The sequence below is a fragment of the Panulirus ornatus genome, chromosome 29 (genome assembly GCF_036320965.1).
Source record: "Panulirus ornatus isolate Po-2019 chromosome 29, ASM3632096v1, whole genome shotgun sequence".
Taxonomy (NCBI): Eukaryota; Metazoa; Arthropoda; class Malacostraca; order Decapoda; family Palinuridae; genus Panulirus; species Panulirus ornatus.
This window is the reverse complement of record NC_092252.1, coordinates 10763435-10776345: the sequence shown is the minus strand read 5'-3', so window position 1 is coordinate 10776345 and position 12911 is coordinate 10763435. Positions and strand designations below refer to the sequence as shown.

At 45.9% G+C, this 12911-nt stretch overlaps 1 protein-coding gene across 6 annotated transcripts in view; it reads left to right on the top strand.

Moving 5' to 3' along the window:
• rg (A kinase anchor protein rugose) overlaps positions 1 to 12911 on the top strand; it is a 662216-nt gene that overhangs the window by 515466 nt on the left and 133839 nt on the right. The gene's annotated exons all lie outside the window — the stretch shown is intronic.

Here is a 12911-nt window from a genome sequence, read left to right as displayed (position 1 = left end):
CCAGTACCTACCTGTGAATTAAATACCACGTTTAGCGAGAAGACGCGAGCCAGCCCGCAGGTGCTATGAAGACATTACTCGACGAGGTGTAGGCCCGGGAACGCCTTTCAGATGTGCTCGCCCGTAAAAAACACTCAGTTACACTCAAGGAATTCTCTTAAGTGAAGTGTCGGGTGAATCCCGAAAAAAATAAATGCAGAAAAAAAGGAGACAGTATCGGGCTGAAATGATATCCCATGAATAAAAAAATCTATCGTGTGACTTCAATATATATTATCCTTAAGTGGTGTACAAGTCGAGGCTTTGGTTTTAGTGTAATGGTTCATAAATTTCGTTTACGCCTACCACGAACATCGTTTATCCTAGCTGTGACTTCGTAGATGTTTAACGTTAGAAAAATCATCATATGACGGCGTTTGTCGGTCGTGTAGTAAGTGTCTTTGTAAGAGTCGTCCCCGCTCGCTGAAACGCCTTGTTGTAAATGATCTGAGTTAGTCTTTTGGTTGCAATTAATGCGAGCAATTTTCATTCGTGCGCTTGTGGTCTGTATGTTTCTATATTCATTCCAGTGCATATATTTACCGAACATTGGGAGTGATTTTGAAGAAATGAAGTGGTGTGTGAGTTAAGCGCTAGAGACCAAATTTTTTATCTTAAAGATACAAGTGTTACCCGCGATATAGAATATAGAATAAAGGTCACATACACATACGGGATGGAAGAGAACACAGAGAATGAGGGAGGAAAGCAAAATATGAGAAACATGTTTTCGCTAAGCGTTGCGCCAGGCGATCTGGGCAGTTTATCAGTGATGTCAACATTTATCTACGTGTTGTGTGGCCAGTTTATGAGACTGTCTCGTGTTGTAACTAATATTTATGTATTGCAGTTTATGGTAGTTATATATTATTGTTATGGATAGCAGTGTCCGGCCAGTCTCTGAAGCGTTTATGTCTTGGCCACACACCAATTATAGCCGGTTTTTAAGACTTTTGTTTTAAAGAAAAAAGAAATAGTAGTTTATTTGTAATGTTCTTAAAGTTATTAGAATGCCCAAGATTGGTTTATTCTATACATCTTGCAGTATTTAAAGCGTCAGTAGCACCTAGATTAATGAAGTGCGTGCGTATGTATGTGGTTGGCTGTGATTTCAGTATATTTTACATGACAAAGAGTGAATGTGTGCGAAAGAAGCCGTTGTTCGGTAGTTCCTAATGATACCTTGCTAGGGCGGGAAAGGCAATTAGGAATTAAGAAAAAAAAATATGTATTTGCATGAAGAATAATTCCAGTAGGTTGCAATTACTGTAAGACCTGAGGCGCTTTTGGGAAGGTAGCAGGTCATTATGTACGTCTTGTGAGGAAGACAAAATATCTATACAATGAAGATTTTGTTTACAATTTAGGTTCCTGAAGATGAAATAAGTGTTTTTGGAGCGTCAGTCGTTAGAGACTATGCTCTTTATGAACCTGGTACATATATAAGTAAAGAGAAATGCCAGGAATGAATCTGCTCGTAATTATTAACTTTTTGAACGTTTCGTAAATTCTCGCAGTTTCCACCATCAGCAAACAAGCTCACTGATGCTGAACACTGCTGCAGTGGTTTACGAATCGCGTGAGGAAGAGTTGATAGAAATTGATTTCCTTTACTGAATAAAATAGCTGCTTAGTCTAATCCTGACATTGCTCTTCATCATAAAGCTGCGCTTCCCGAGAAATTCAGTTGCTGAGATTGTATGATTATAAGTAATTACTGAAGATTATTTTTTCCCCTTTGATGTTTGGTTGGCGACGGTTGCGGAGGCGGCGGGACCCGCACACGACAGGTCAGCGGGTTGTGGGGACCCCGTCTGCAGCGCCAAGGCTTCCGATGTACTGCAGTCTTGGCCCGATCGTCCCCTGTCGTAAAGTGCGAAATTTCTTTCGTGTCCGAAATACGTTTAGTGCCTTTTTTATATATATATATATATATATATATATATATATATATATATATATATATATATATATCTTCCCTGAGGCTGCGCTATTTCCAGTAGCATGACAATGTAAGCTGCTCTGGAGTGAGTTCTTTGGCGAAGCTGTAACGAATGATACAGCCTCGCCAAAGTGACAATTTAGTCGCGATGTAACCTCGATCAGGCGGAGTTCGGTAACAAACACACACACACACACACACACACACACACACACACATATATATATATATATATATATATATATATATATATATATATATATATCTGTAGAGAGATATACGATTCTTCATATGTATGTCATAGGAGTTTCATTACCATCCGTATACTCTCATATTTTTGAGTCATGTTTTAAGAGACTGACGTAGGAAAGTGTACTATGTCTTATTCCTGGTGAACCAATTTGGTTGTGTGGAGAGAGACCCCAGCGCTGGGAGTGTACAGTAGTGGTGTAAGCTTGTTTTTACCCTGAAAGACACTGGCGTTGGCGACTGCACCGTGGTAATGAAGGCATGTAGACGAGAGTAAGGGGATGATGTATGTTTGTCTGTTATGGAAAACGTGGGCTTGGAGAAGTGTACGGTGAAATTTAGAAACTTTTGTCAACTTGGGACCAGTGTCGAGCTGCGTAAGTCGTAGTGAGGCGCCAACCATGTGTATCATATAGGTGTCGAATTGTCCCTAGTGGGAGAGAATAGAGCGTAGACCAGGGAGCAGTGGTAATGTAACCCTGTCCTAACCTGTACAAGTGTAATAGAGGGAGGTGTCGAATTCTCCCTACACGCAGAGGTGCGAACATTGGAGGAGTGTAATGGTGATGTTGTTGGATTATCCGAGAGAGAGAAGCGTGAGGAGTGTGTTTGGCGGTGGTGGAAAGCCCGCCGTACTCTAGAAGGCTCAGAACCTTGGATGGGTGGTATGGCTGCCCATCGACGGAGACCAGCGATGGAGGTGTAGTAGTGTTGACCTTAATTGAGACACGCCAGCGTTAGGGGTAGTGTGTGTGTGTGTGTGTGTGTGTGTGACGGCGGCGAAGGGTTGTCATTTGAGACCTCCCCGGCTGTCCCTGGTGCACTCCTTTGGTCGTGTGTGTTATTCCTCGCCGTAGAGGCTTAGAATGGAAAGGTTAAAAATAATTCACCAGTATCATCTGCTTAAAACCATAAGAAGCATGAATTATAATTTTTTTACGTACGTACGTATTGGTCAATGAATTTCGTTCCCTGTGAATCAAATGCCCGACCAGTTATCCCGTCGCGCAAATGGCGTTAACCTGTGAGTTGATATAAATGGGAGCAGTGTTATTGTACACATACACACTTGTTTGAGGCAGCTTATGATGCAGCACTAGTTAAGTATGCACCAGGTCAGCAGTACACCACAGGTGTGTGAGAGGAATGAGGCGCCCAAATAGCACTCGCGGTGTGGCAGACCTGAATGACATAGGACTAACCTCCAAAGTTCTGGATTTATTTTACACATGATGTGCATCTGCCGTTAGCTTGTATACTTGTTGAATACTGGTGTTAAAATGAAAGCGCAGGTGTATTAGTCAGTATTCGAAACTGAATTACTTATTGTGTGGCTCATTCTGTATGTTAGAGGTGACAGAAGTTTCTTTATTTAAATCTGTAATTATATAACTGACGGTAAACGATATACAGATTGTGAGTACGAGTCTGTTGATTTTTCTCTTAAATTTTTCCACTTTTAATTGCTAAGGAGGTACATGATGTGGACATTTCAGCTGTGACTGTGCGTGTCTATTTGTGTGTCTGCCTTTACGTGTGTGTTTGTGTACAGTACTTGGTCATGTCGCCATAGGGAGGGCAGGCGGCGCAGGGTTTGTGTGTCCCAGCGTTTGGCTGAGGTAGCTGAGGGTTCATCTTTGGCAATAGTCTCGTGTTCTGAGCCGGGCAGACCCACAGGCGTTGACGGGGATCAGGTCGTCCCTTTGACGCTTATGACGGGCCCCTCCCCCCGTCAGCTGCGGAGCTTTGACGTGGGTGACGGTTTAAGTGGAACCCCGCCGAGGTGTGAAGCTTAGGAGTCTTTCACAAGCGGCTTCCCTCTCTCCCTCCTGCTTTGGCGGGCCGAGGAAGAGGGAGCCCAGGCCGCTACAGGGGTCTAGTCATTTGATTACGTCCAGTGTTTGTTGGGCCAAGCGGTGCTGGTGCCGTCCCCGAGGTTCGCTCACCACGCTGCAGGGGGTGTAATACACACACACACACACACACACATTTACAAACATAGAGATTGATGCCCCTTATGATTGATTGATTGATTGATTGATTGAGGACGAGTGCTTGTGTGTGTGTGTGTGTCTTGGCGAGCATTAGTTCTCTACTGGTGTATATTTTAGTCTGTACATGAGCTGAATGTGTGTACGTGTGGAACAGATGGAGTCCGAATGTTTATGCAGTGTAAGCGTGCATTGGGTTCTCATTATATATATATATATATATATATATATATATATATATATATATATATATATATATATATATATATGCGTGTGTGTGTTTGTGACAATAAACTCTTGAAGTGATCATGGTGTGTACTTATTTATTTATTGTAAGTGTTTGTAAATTCAGCGCATCGCTCACTTATCAGGTTAAATGCACCAGTCTCTTATCAAGACTCCTCACTGCTCTGACCGGCATAGCATGGATGGACGTAATTATCTTACCCTCCCAAATTGACTTATCTCTTATCAGTAATACGGAGAGATCTCAGGAGTGGTGATCGAACCGTTTGAGGCTGGTTCATTCGTAATCGGAGAACATGCTGAACCCGCCGAAGTTTCTAGCTTTAAAAGGTAAAGCTTAAACTGTATAGCCTTGTTATAAGTATATCACTGACCTTCTTGTGGAAGCTGCGAATGGAGTCCCTGGTTCGTGGTTAACGAAGACGTACTGTAGGTAATGATGTATTATATACATACTGTATTCTGATAGATTATATAAATACTGGAGATAGTGGTGTATTACGATGAATTATATCCATACTGTAGATAGTGATGTATTTCGATTGATTATATACATACTGTAGATGGTGATGTATTCCGATAGATTATATACACACTGGAGATGGTGTTGTATTACGATAAATTATATACATACTGGAGATGGTGATGTATTACGATAGATCATATACATGCTATAGATGGTGATGCATTACGATAGATTATATACACACTGTAGATGGTGATGTATTTCACTAGATTGCATACACACTGTAGATGGTGATATGTCCAGATAGATTACATACATACTGTAGTTGGTGATGTAATATGGTGGATTGAGATTTTTGTTTCTCTGAGTAATATTGTTAGTGTAGGTGACGTAACTTGTTGATTGCATTGTATTACAGAAACGCTGTCGTTTTCTTTGGTCTTACGGGTCATGTCAATCACACTGTCGTGTCGGTCGAGCGGGTCTTGACGATCGTACGAGACCTGTCGGTCATGCGAGGCCTGCGGGTCTTGTCGCTCGTTCAAGACCTGTTGGTCATGTGGTTATTGTCGTTCATGCGTAAACTGTCGGTCATGCGGGCTTTGTCTTTCGTGTGTAAACTGTCGGTCATGCAGGTCTTGTCGGTCATGCGGGTCTTATCGGTCGTGTGTGTCCAGTCTGTCATGCGGATCTTGTCGGTCATGTGGGTTTTGTCGGTCGTGTGTGTCCGGTCTGTCATGCGGGTCTTATCGGTCATACGGGTCTTGTCGGTCATACGAGGCCGGGTGTTCATGCGGGTCTTGTCGGTCGTTCGAGACCTGTTGTTGGTCATGGGATTATTATCGTTCGTGCGTAACCTGTCGGCCATGCGGGTCTTGTCGGTCGTGCGGGTCTTGTCGGTCGTGCGGGTCTTGTCGGTCATGCGGGTTTTGTCGGTCATGCTGGTCGTGTCGGTCGTGTGTGTCCAGTTGGTCATGCGGGTCTTGTCGGTCGTGTGTGTCCAGTCGGTCATGCAGGTCTTGTCTGTCATGCAGAGTCTCTTTGTCAAACTGATCATGTCGGTCAGGCGGGTTGCGATTGTCATGCGGGCCTTTCTCCCCCTGGACAACCCTGTTTGTGGTCAACTACCAACCATTGGTATTCCCTGCCGGTCGTTCTTTCCCGCAGATTACCCTACGACGCTGGGGACTGATGCAGAACACTTCGGGCATATGATAGTAATGATCGTTAGAGATAATGTATATATATTCATAAGAATAATCGAATCCCTCCGTAATGTTAGGACACGTCGTTACAGTTGATGCTAACGGCGATTGCGTTGTAAAATGTTTGGGTTTGGATGACACGTCTCGAAGAGATGATTATAATCGCGGTGCTTGCTACCAGTACACTCAGTAATAACAATAATAATAATATCATTATCATATTATGATTATTATTTCGTATATCGGTAGTTCCTGAGTTTAGATTTGGCTGAAGGATTTTATTTATCATGTGTACGTGGAGTACGAGGGTCAGTTACTCCGCTCCACTTTGTGACAGGACTGGGGAAATGGACGCGCTGAAGATTTGCGGTTCATAGGAAAGCCAGATTGATGGAAACACTCCATGATGGTTGTTTTTTGTCAAGGTTTTCTGTTGTATGACATTTACTACATCCAGCATCCCTAATTCATGTAGATGACGGGGGGCAGGATGGTTAAGGAGAAAGTTCCTTAGTTGGATGTCTTCCTCGTCCACTAGGCGATTCAGTTGTGATCAGAAGACTGTGGTGGTGTTCACACGTCTGGGGGACTTGTTGGCTGGGGACCGCGTGTTCCGCCTGGTTAGTTGAGATAACTAGTCGGCGGGGCGTGTCACACGGCAGGCCTCCGCTCGCGTTGGTAGCGTGTTTGTTAAATTTATCTACCTCATCCTCATGTACAGAATATTTATAGGGAAAGAATTGATACCCAGTTTACAATCCCAAGGTACATTTTTTTTTTTTTTTTTATCTCTGGCGGGTATTTTGCTGCCACAAGTTATTGAGTTGGCGTGTATGAGTACTTGAGTTGATCATTTTGATGGCAGGCTTGTGGAGGCACAAAAGGACCCTTCTCCAGCCCGCCCTACCTCTCTCCCCTCCCCACACCACCTGAGCGGGCCCGACCTTGAGAGCCAACGCCAGGATAATCTGGTCAATTTTCACGGACTCTCGGGTTTCACGAGGGAGCTGCTCTCGGCCAGCCCTCGCCTCCCCACCCCTCCTCATCCTCCCCGCGTTCTTTTAAGGCAACTTGGGGTGGGAAGGAGAGGGGCTGGGGAGAGTGGAGCGGAGGGCTCTTCTGGGCTGCTATACGTCCATCTTTGGCAGAAACAGTCGACCATCTCTGGTTGGAACGGCTGACCGTCTCTGGCTGGAACAGTCGTCCATCTTTGGCTAGAACAGTAGACCATCTCTAGATTGAATGGCTAACCGTCTCTAGCTGGAAGAATCAACCTTCTGTGGCTGGAGCAGTCGTCCATCTGGATTAGTCGACCATCTCTAGCAGGAACAGTCGCCCATATCTGGCTTGGACTGTCGTTGGCACAAGTGACATTATATTATTCCTCTGGTCAAGTCGGGGATATACCTGTACTTGGTGTACGGGCTTATCTTTTATCTGCAGCAGGAGGACGTGGAGGCTTATCGAGATGAAGCCTTGCCAAGACTTGGTGACATCTGACATGTTCTTCCCCAATTGTGGCTCGGGAAGTCGTCACTTTACCCACCCTTCCAGCTTCGGGGGGAGGCTGCTTTTTGGGATGTACGCATATGTGCTGGAGTGTAGCAGCAGGTGTATCATCAAGTGCAGGTGTGATAGATACAGGGTCACATGTGTCACCACAATAGTGACTCGCTCGGTGCACGACATCATTGTATTTTTGTTGACGTAGACGTTAAGTCGGTTCGAAGTGGAGGGAGCACATTCCACGTGCTGTGTTCTGGCCTCACACCACAGGGAGAAACTGCGTGGTGTGTCCTAGGCATACAGGGACAGTTGACTGTAGTGTGTCTGCGTCCACACCAACGGGGGAGTCTATAGAGGGTAGAGGTGCAATTTATGATAATTATCGTAGCGTAAATGTTGATGATGGAGTCGAGTTTTGTTGGCGTTTATTGTCAGCGGAGAATGATATTGTTGGAGGATAGTGATGGCGGAGGTTGGTAAAGTTGAAATATAGTGATGAAGATTGGTATTGTTGGTTTATAGTGGTGGCGGAGGCTGGTAATGTTGTAGTATAGTGGTGGCGGAGGTTGGTAATGTTGGAGTTTAGTGGAGGCGGAGGCTGGTAATGTTGGAGTATAGTGATGGCGGAGATTGATAATACTGGTGTGTAGTGGTGGCGGAGGTTGGTATTGTTGGTGTATAGTGGTGGCGGAGGCTGGTAATGTTGTAGTATAGTGGTGGCGGAGGTTGGTAATGGAGTATAGTGGTGGCGGAGGCTGGTAATGTTGTAGTATAGTGGTGGCGGAGGTTGGTAATGGAGTATAGTGGTGGCGGAGGCTGGTAATGTTGGAGTATAGTGATGGCGGAGATTGATGATACTGGGGTATAGTGGTGGCGGAGGTTGACACTGTCGGAGTATATCGATGGCGGAGGTTGGTAATATTGGAGTTTAGAGGTTGCGCAGGTTGGTAATGGAATACAGTGGTGGTGGAGGCTGGTAATGTTGGAGTGTAGCGGTGGTGGAAGTTGGTAATGTTAGAGTCTATTGGTGGCGGAGGCTGAAAATGTTGGAGTATATTGGTGGCGGAGGTTAATAATGTTGGATTTCTGTAGTGGCGGAGATTGGTAATGTTGGAGTCGTGGTGACGGAAGTTGGTGATGTCTGAGTACAGTGATGTTGGAGTATAATGACGGCGGAGGCTGGTAATGTTGGAGCATAGTGATGGTGCAGGTCGGTAATGTTGGAGTTCAGTGTAAGCGGAAGCTGTCTACGAGCTTAGTGCTGGTTGAGGCTGGCGCTGTTGAAGATTAGTGGTGGCGAAGTTTTGGCAGTGTTGGAGTTTTCTGGTGGCGGAAGTGGCATTGTTGGAGGTTGATGTGAAATCAGGTGTAATGTTGGAATCTAATGCTGGTGGAGGATGGTGATGATGGAGTCTAGTGGTAGCAAATTCAGCAGTGTTGGAGTTTAGTGCTGGCGGATGCTGGTATTGTTGGAGTTTAGGGCTGGCGGAGGCTGGTGATGTTAGAGTGTAATTGTGGGAGGCTGTTAATGTCGGAGACGCTGGTATTGTTGGATTTTATTTGTGGTGGAGGCTGGTATTGTTGGAGTTTATTGATGATAGTGACCCGAAAATGCTACAATATAGTGGTTATGTTGGAGATGTAGGGGTGGCGGAGGCGGTGATGTTGGTAGCTGTCGATAGTCGAGGCTTGGTGATGGTGGAGTGTTTGTGTTGCCGGTAGTTTGTGATGGTGGTGGAGAATGCGGTGTTTGAGATTGGTTATGATGTTGGAGTGTGTGGTGTTGGTGATATGGTGTGATGGTGTAGGATGATGGTAACGAGTGGTAGAGGCTGGTTTGATGTTGATGGTAACCTGTGATGGTTGTAGGCTGGTGATGGAGAGTATGGTGTTGGTAGTAACGTGTGATGGGGGGGGAGGGAGGCTAGGGTGAGTGATGGTGGCGGAGGTGTCCGTGCTGTGCTGTGGGGAGGATGGTGGTCCTGCGCACTGCGGCTGGTCGATGCCACTCCCAACGCCCTCCACCCTCGCGACGCCATCTTACTCTTACTCTCCTCTCACTCCATCTGACCAACTCTCACTCTGCTGTTGTACTCGTCCGTTTCTTACCCTCTAGTACTCTTGGCTGACATCCATCATCTCTCCAATTTTTGTAGGTCCTTATGAGAGTTTGGCCACATGTGATTATTTGACGTTGGAGTGAAAATACCTGGAGTAAATATTGCCCATAAAGGACTTGTATGTACCAGGAGGAGCCAGATGCCCCAGGATCACCGGCAGTAGTCATACATGTATCATGCCCTCGTGTCACTGTAGCCCGGACCCACCTTCAGGAGATCTCGGGGAAGCACGGCCATGTATGCCCGAAACGCCGCTTCGTTTCCTCCCACCCAACTTATTCCCCTTCTGTCTATTTTCGTTGGGTGTACCTCCTCCCCTGCCTTCATTTCTTTCCTGTGAGGAATTATTATACGTACTGCTCGTCTCGTGCATTGTTTATAAAGAGCGTACCCTGCTTTCAGATTGTGTGAGTCTGTACAGCATGGGACACGCCACATGCTAACAGTCTGGACAGCGTATTGTGTTCCTTGCTTCCAGTTTGTTGTGAGTCTGTACAACATGGACAGGCCACATTCTAACAGTCTGGCCAGGGAGTCAGGTTTTTATACTCTCATCACCCTTGATCGCATTGATCGCTATTAACGTTTTTTTTTTCTTTCTTTCTCTCGTGGTTCTCTTTCGGTTATTTCTTTCTCGTTTCAATTGTTTTCCCATTTCCTTCGCCCCCCAATTTCTTGATTGCTCTTCTTTTTCTTATAATCATCCTCCTCCTCCCCCTCGTTGTTTCTCCTTGCGTCCGGGATCCTCGCCAGCCACACATATCCATACTGTCTGTAAACAATCTAATTTTTCTCCTCCCTCCTTAAGGAGAACTGCTTGATTTGCCCTTCATGTTGAATACATTCCTGCGACGTACATATTCATGTCTGGCCGATGGGTGTCCAGGCTGGCCTGCCCTGAGTTCACACGTCTCCACCGCAGGGATCGGTAAATCTTTGGTGTCAGTCCGCATGTCCTTTTGAAGGGACCTTGAGATAACACCAGTGTGGAAACCAGTTTCGTAGATATATGTCTTTCGAAGAGTTAATCTCCATGGATTGCGTGTGATTGGGTGGACATTCCTCTGGGTGATTTGCAAATGATTCGAGGATGTTTCGGGTGATCCGTGTGCCGTCCACTGCGCACAGCCGTAGAGGTGGGTCTTGGAGGAGTTTCCGCTGATTGGCGTGGTGGACGAGGCCGGAGGAGGAACCACCACACCACCTCCGGAAGTCTGTGTGGTGCATGTTGATCTGAAGACACTTATTAGTAGGCTGAGCGGTGGCTGCCACCAGCAGGGTCCCAACCGCTCTCTTCGAGATGATCTACATCAGACAGCTGACTGGTGTGACAGCACATACTTGTGTTACATGTGATCTGCATCAGACAACTGACTGGGTGTTATACCACCAACTGCTGCTCTGTTGTTCTCTCTGTGATATCACTATGGGCTTCGTGCGATATCTACTGCCTCATTATATCGCTCGCTCGAATGAGACCGTCTTTTGTATTGGGGAGAATAGCGATTTACAATATAGTGGATGTATTTTTACTTGACTCTTCTTCCCTGGAGTAATACACCTCAACATTTATTAAGGGGACACTTACTTCAGGCCGACTCGCCAGGGGGTAGTATAGTAGGGTAAGTAACCCGGGGTTATTGCACCCAGACACCATGAAGGTGAGACGACTTACAATGCCACGTTCTTTCACCAAGATATAAAAACACCTGAGCAATCGCAAACGCCTAGTATTTCGACATTTTCCCAGGGTCACACACACACTCTCTGATAGTTATCCCTGGAACATAGATAATCGTAAGGGGAACATTGTTTGCATTAGAGATTTTCCCACCGATAATATTCATAGTGGGACGACTTTATGATAATATGCATTCGCCAGGTAATGTACTTGTCCGTTCTACCAGGTTGTACGATGCGTCTGGACCGTCTTGGTAGCTTGAGAATGCCTGACATTCGTCCCGCTAGGGTTGGTGTACGGTAAGGCCTCCCTCCCAAGGTTGATCTGGGGGACATATTCATTGTGAATGTCCACAACTTTACACTTCAAGGATTGCTGCTTAAGCTCGGACAGTATCCCTCCTGTGTGTGTGTGTGTGTGTGTGTGGTGTGTGTATGTGTTTATTTGTACTTTACGGGGAGGAAATTTTACACTCTTAGGGCCCCACTTCTTGAATATTCTCTGTCATACATCTTCGTAGATATATCTATGTCCTTTGTATTGCGTACGTCCTCAGTCATCATATGTATGTATGTGTATCTTGATGCGTTTTCGGAGTGCATGGCTGTAATGAATGTTGATGCCTGACGGCCGTTGTTCTCACAGTTCCCGTATCGTTTTTTTTGTTCTGGTGTGAGAGAGGAGAGTGGCGGTGGGAGAGCCTCATTACTGGTCGTGGTCACACACGGGGCCGCGGCCGCCGCCGCCATTTGCCTGGTTCTGCATGGCTTGATGCCGCTTGTGTAGCGCCTGTGGTGGTGGGTGGGAAAGGCCTCATTACGGGCCTGGCTTATTGCTCGGGAAGACAAGTTTGAAAAGGCGGATTATTTTACATTGGGTCAGTATGTTGAAGAGGCTGAGCTGAATGTTTTATGTCGGGCCGCTGGAATGCAATCGTACCGTCTCTTTTGTTCGTTGTGTGTGTGTGTGTGTGTGTATGTGTGTGAGATACTTGGTGAGACAGTGGTTGGTGTGTGTGTGAGATACTTGGTGAGACAGTGGTGTGTGTGTGTGTGTGTGTATGTGTGATCGACTCTTGGGATAGGTGCTTGCTTATTGCTCTCTTGTCCTCTTCGTTTTGTATGTTTTGTTTACCCAGGGAGGATGCCTAGGGAAATTTGAGTCTTGTGGCAGTAACCTTCTTCAGTACTGCGGTACGACATCCCTGGCCTTCGACGTGACCCTTAAGGGTTAGGGTTCAAAGGGCACGCCATTGGGCCCACAGGGCTAGAACTCCGTCATGCTCAGTATGTTAATAGGGTCGGACCTTGATCTGTTATACCACTGTAGTTGGCTCATCACGTGTACCTGAACATACAGTGTCTTTTGTATCTTCTAACGTGTCGTTACATACCGGTACACTTGGGTGTAATGTCTATTATCGTGCATTCGCTCTGACCGAGTAAATTGACGGTAATTCTCTTGTG